Source organism: Meleagris gallopavo, chromosome 1, assembly GCF_000146605.3.
Source record: "Meleagris gallopavo isolate NT-WF06-2002-E0010 breed Aviagen turkey brand Nicholas breeding stock chromosome 1, Turkey_5.1, whole genome shotgun sequence".
NCBI classification, from domain to species: domain Eukaryota; kingdom Metazoa; phylum Chordata; class Aves; order Galliformes; family Phasianidae; genus Meleagris; species Meleagris gallopavo.
In genome coordinates, this window is record NC_015011.2 from 168567903 (window position 1) to 168573331 (window position 5429).

General features: G+C 50.4%; 1 protein-coding gene across 1 annotated transcript in view; it reads right to left on the reverse strand.

Moving 5' to 3' along the window:
- The window catches only part of PDX1 (pancreatic and duodenal homeobox 1), an 11374-nt gene that overhangs the window by 5230 nt on the left and 715 nt on the right, over positions 1-5429 (reverse strand). The window lies entirely within an intron of this gene.

Consider the following 5429-nt stretch of genomic DNA (forward strand, 5'->3'; position numbering starts at 1 on the left):
TTATATTTTACTTTTTATTTTTGGTCATAACTGCAAATATGTAAAACGTTCATGAAGAGTTGGAGCAGAGCAGGTGAAGTGGTGTTAAGTGCGTGGCAGCGAACAGCTCAGTGTAAGACTCTTGTAAGATCTGTGCACCCAGTGCTATGGGCCACCATACAGAGATGGGCAGAGTGAAGCCTCTGAAAATTGCATCCAGCCATGCTGCGGTGAGGATCCTGTGCTTGCAGAGAGCTGCCAGATGCCCACTTGGCACCACTCACATTGTCCCAGCACTGATTGTTTCTCCCCATGCTGCCTGCCTTGCTTGGAGTTCGTTCCAGTGGTCATTTTTCAAAGTCTCCTTGGATGTCCCAGCTCTGTGTTCACCACCTGGAGCAGAAAACTTTGGGGGAGCTCCGCGCCCATCCCCAGACACATTGTGGGCTGATATATGCAGTTTTCTTGCTGTGAGCAGCACTCAGGCTGTGCTCATTGCTCGTGGGCTCGGTATGCACCGTGCCCCAATGATGACATCTAAAGGATTCCAATCTGCACCCCGGCGATGCCGGTCCACAGGGCTTTGCAGGCACCAAATGGATCCGAGGGGCTGGCCCTTGGAGGATGCCCTCTGGCGCCCAGGGCCGCCCTGCAACATCGATCCCAGCCAGGCTGCTGCCCGAGCTGCGGTGCGTTGCTGCGATACGCCTGTCAATAAAGGCTGTTTGGATTGTGGAGCGGAGCGCAAGGTTTGTTTGGTTAGTGGTTAGAGGTTCAAAAGTCGGCATTGTCCCACTGCAAACGAGCACAAGTTTTTTTCTCCCGAAGGAAAAGCTGGCTGCGGCCAGAAGGAGGGAGCGATATCGGTGGGCCCTTTTATTTGCTTCCAGGAATAATTAATGGCAGTGGAAAAAAAAAGAAAAGAAAAAAGAAAAAAGATGACCACGGAGTTATGAAGGGCCGTCAGTGAGTACATTGATCACAGGAGATATGTGGGTGTTAGAGAATGCTTGGTGAGGTTTTGCTGGCGTGTCCTTGTGCCTCTGGAGCTGGGGTGACAGAACCCATGGACACTGTACGGAGGTGGCACGTGGTGATGGTGGCACGCACTGCTTCCAGTGCTGAAAGCATCAGGTTTTGCAGCCCTCAGGATTTTCGAGAAAGATCATTGATCCCCTTGAGATGCCCAGCGTAATGTGCTTGTACAAAACTCCCGTTCCTCCCAATGTTCATTAGAGACAGAAGGCAGCCAGGTGTGTTCCAGTCCATTCCAGTTCAGTTCCATAACCAATCTCTGCTCCCTTTTGCCAGTGGATGTTCATGTTCTGAGCTCCTCCCCTCCAGCTCCTGATGGTGGCAATGCAGAACTCACATTTCTTGGTTTAAAAAGGAACCAACTGAGCAAATTGTACCCACACCCCATTCCAAACATCTACCCCCTCCCATCCCCAAGCAAATAATCCTCCAAACTTCCGCTTCCTTGATATTGCCTGTGTGCCATAAAGAAGCACACAAAGGCACAAACTGGATATTGTGTTTATTTGGGGTGGTATTTCCCACCCCTCTGTGTAAAAACCATGGAATCTGAAGGGTTGACCTCCAAGTGCAGGAGGGTGGAAAGGGAACTCAGCCCCCTGCCGCCCTCTCTTGGCACAGTGCAATAAGAAAGCACCCGGAGTTCCTTTTCTTGGCTTAGCTTGTCCATAAACGGAACTTCCTTAAACAAGTTCTTTGGGTTCTGGGTAAGAAGTGGTCATATATGTCACAGAACACCATGGAAGGAGCTGTAAGGCCCGCATACAGAGGGCTCAGATGGTATCTAAAGGAAATACCTAACTCAGAGCATCCCCTGAGGGTACATTGCATGTCCTCAACATGATAGTCAAGCACCCGGAGCCCGCACCACAAAGCTTTATAGAAAGAAGAAAAAGTCTTAAAATCAGCAGTAAGCATAAAATCATAGACTATCCAGAGTTGGAAGGGACCCCATAAGGATGATTGTGTCCATCTCCTCAAGCAGCAACCTGCAGAAACCTTCACTGCTGCATGCGTCGGTCACAGCCCAAATGCATGACAGAATGCTTCACCCGGATCCCAGCAGACTGCAGCCCATTTGTGGGGCTCTGTGCTGAAGGCTGAGGCAGTTGGAGCCGAAAGCAAAAGTGGAGCTGCTGCCAGCAGAGCAGGGCTGGAGGCTGGCCAGGAAGGCAGCAGAGTGCGAGGTGTGCAGAGGCAGCGCAGGGCAAAAGAAGGGCATGCAGTGCAGTACGGTGTGGGTGAGGGATGGGGGGAGCTGGGTGGGAGGTGTGGACCCCCATTCAGAGTCCAGTTGAGTGCCAGAACCTCTGGGATGGAGGGGGCCACCCCCATGGAGCTGAGCTCCTCACTGGGACAGGCAAGTCCTCACTGTCCCCTGTCGTGTGAACACAGGGGAGTTCTTATAATTCACGTCTCACCCTCTGCTATCCCCTTCATTCCTGTTCAGGCTCCTTCAGAAGCCAAGAGTGGGACAGACACTCCTGTGCAAAGGGACAGAAAAGAGAAAAGTTTGAGCTGTTCGTGAAAATAAACAAATTGTTGCCAGGAGACTGGATCTGGAGGCCAGGAATCCCTGTTCAACCCTGTATTTCTAGATTGAATTACCATCCACCCGGGGTGCCCATGGGGTCCTCCCCCCAGATGCTTTCAAAGCATGACAAATTTGGGAGAAGAGAGGATGACAACTTGTGGAGGATCTTTATTTCATGCTCACCTGTGTGCCAAGATGTAAATGTGCAGCAGACATCAGGGCCTGGTCCAATTAGCCATTGCAGGATAGCAGGTAACAACTTCCCTCTTCTTCCTGTCTTTAGGTTGGATATTAGAAAAAATTTCCTTTCAGAAAGTGTGGTGAGGCATTGGCACAGGCTGCCAGGCAGGTGTGCAGTCACCGTACTGGAGGTGCTCAGGAAGTGTGTGAATGTGACACAGAGGGACGTGGTCAGTGGGCATGGAGAGGGATGGGCTGGTGGTTGGACTAGGTGATCTTAGAGGTCTTTTTCAACTTTAATGATTATGGGATTCTATGACTGATTCCGTGTTTTCTCAGGTCGAAACATAATATCTAACCCATTGGCTCAGATCCAATTCCTCCAAGTATATTGTTCTTTCTTAAAGGTCTCATTTCCAGCCTGCTGGTCCCTAATGCTTGGGTTGGATGGAGACCAGACAGCCATACGCCCAATGGGACATCAGGGCTCACATCTGTACCCCACTAACACGGGCAGGGAAGGAAGAAAACCAATTTCCACAGAGCTAATCCGAAAGAAGAGACCAAGCCAAACAGAATGCATTGCAACAGCAAATACTGCTGCAGAGGGATAAGAGCTGAGCACACGGGCCTGTCCTGCTTGAGGCATTCTTGCCTCCTTAGTCACCCAGGTATTTTCTGGCAGCTGTTGCAAGTAGTTCTGCCTTTGAGTCAGATCCTGCTCCCCTGGCATGTCTCGTTGGCTTCCAAGCTCAGATAGCTTTCAGAGAGCCAAAGACCTTTGTAGGAGAAAAGCTGCCTTATCTCCAGCGTTATTCCCTTTGGGAGGGGATGCTCCTGCCATGGGACCTCCCTTCCTCCTCCGGCAAACACAGCAAGCTCTCAGCACTTCGGACTGACGTTCGTTGTGCTCCAAAGCTCAAACACTGTCAGTTGGGAGCATGGTCCTTGTGCCTGTACCTTGAGACAGGGCTCAGGGTTCACAAGGTCCCAGTCCTGCCTTTGTTGCATCTCACGTGGAAGATAGGCAGCACCCAGACACCAGAGTCCTCAGCATTCAAATGGGTTCCCAAATTGAGATGAAATCAAGGGGTGGTAGAATTTGATCTGAGGAAATGTGTAAAATTAGTGAATATGAGACAGAATTTGCACAGGACTTGGTAAAAAACACCTCCCACCAGCAATGGCAAAGAGCTTTTATTCTAGCTTAAAATAAAAAATTGCTGCCATATATGAAACATAAATCTCAATCATTGAAGAAAATTTAATCCACTCCTCTTTTTGGTACGGTAGTGTGGTATGTGGTTTCTGCAGCAAAAATGCTCATATTTTGATCTTCTCTGATTCTCACCATTGTGCCTATACATGCACCATGCACCTATACATGGATAGGCAACCACGGGGAGCTGAAGTGAGGTCTCTAAAAACATCTTGCACAACCATTCCCAGGAATGCAGTGACTCAGAAAAAAGGTGACTTTCTCTTATCAGAAGCGTATTCCTTCCTCCAGGACTTAAACACGATTCCCAGCAATGACACAACTACAAAACTGCAGCACCGCTTTGGAACCACTGCTTAGTTTTTGTCATTCTTTTGGAAGCTCCCATCGCAGCTCCAAAGGTGTTTTCCATCTTCATGAGCACGATCTCTGCTGGTGGCTCTGCCAGTAGAACATGCCCTGCATTATCTCCTTGCCTGTGGACATGCTGCTGGCCTGAGGCAGGAGGACAGCCCTTGGTACTGCTTCAACCACAGCCACCCCCAATCCTGTGCTGCCCACAGTCCTTGGCCCCACATGGTTGAGCCAGCAGCGCATGGTTGGATCACTGCAGCACTGTTACACTTAGGTCAGCTTAGGAGCTCAGAGGCTCCTGGCACTGTCTCAGCACTGTCCCTACACCATGGCACCAGGAGGCAGCAGCCAGGAGCCAGGATTCATAAAGCCTTGCTGCAACATGGCATCTCTCCCAGCAGAGTCTTTTTGGAGGCATCCAGCTCGGATGATTGTTCCCTGCTTGCTGTGCCAGGGAAGCAAAGGGTGGGCTGTGTTCCTACAACTGTCTTATTTAATTACAGCGTGCCAGGGGATATTTCTGGGTGCTGAGCTCAATCAACAGGGCTAAGTAATTGTGCCATGGTGCACAGCCAGCCCTTGGCTTGAACCAACAATTTCTTGTCCAAGGAACCGCTGTTCACAGAGTCAGTGTGAGCGAGGGGCCGTTCCCTGGAACGGGGTTTGGGTGCAGGCATCCTGTCCTGGGGGTAGCAGACAAGTGTCTGCATATGAGGCTTTTGGTGACAGCCCTGGTACTGAGGAGTGCTTTGAACCACCCTCTGCTCACTGCTGTGGGTGCAGGCTCAGATTCCCAAGTACCATTAAAATAATGTAAGTAAGCCAGTTCAGCAGTGGGGAGGCATAGGCAGCAGGCTTGGGACTTTGGGGAGGTCTGGGGTTACAGCTGGTCATTCCCAGCCCGAAGAAGTATCTGGCTGTGGGCCCCATCCTATTCTATGCTGCTGCTCAGCAAATGCCTTTTATTCACTGCCTGCGCCACTCAGCACTCCTGGCCATGCCACTTGCCTGCCCTCTCCACTTCTCCCTCTGTAACTGCACGATGAAGAAATCCTGAGCTGAGATTGGGCGTATCTGAGAATATTAAGAAAAAGAAAGGGGGAAGGAAAAGAGGCAAAATGGAGAAGT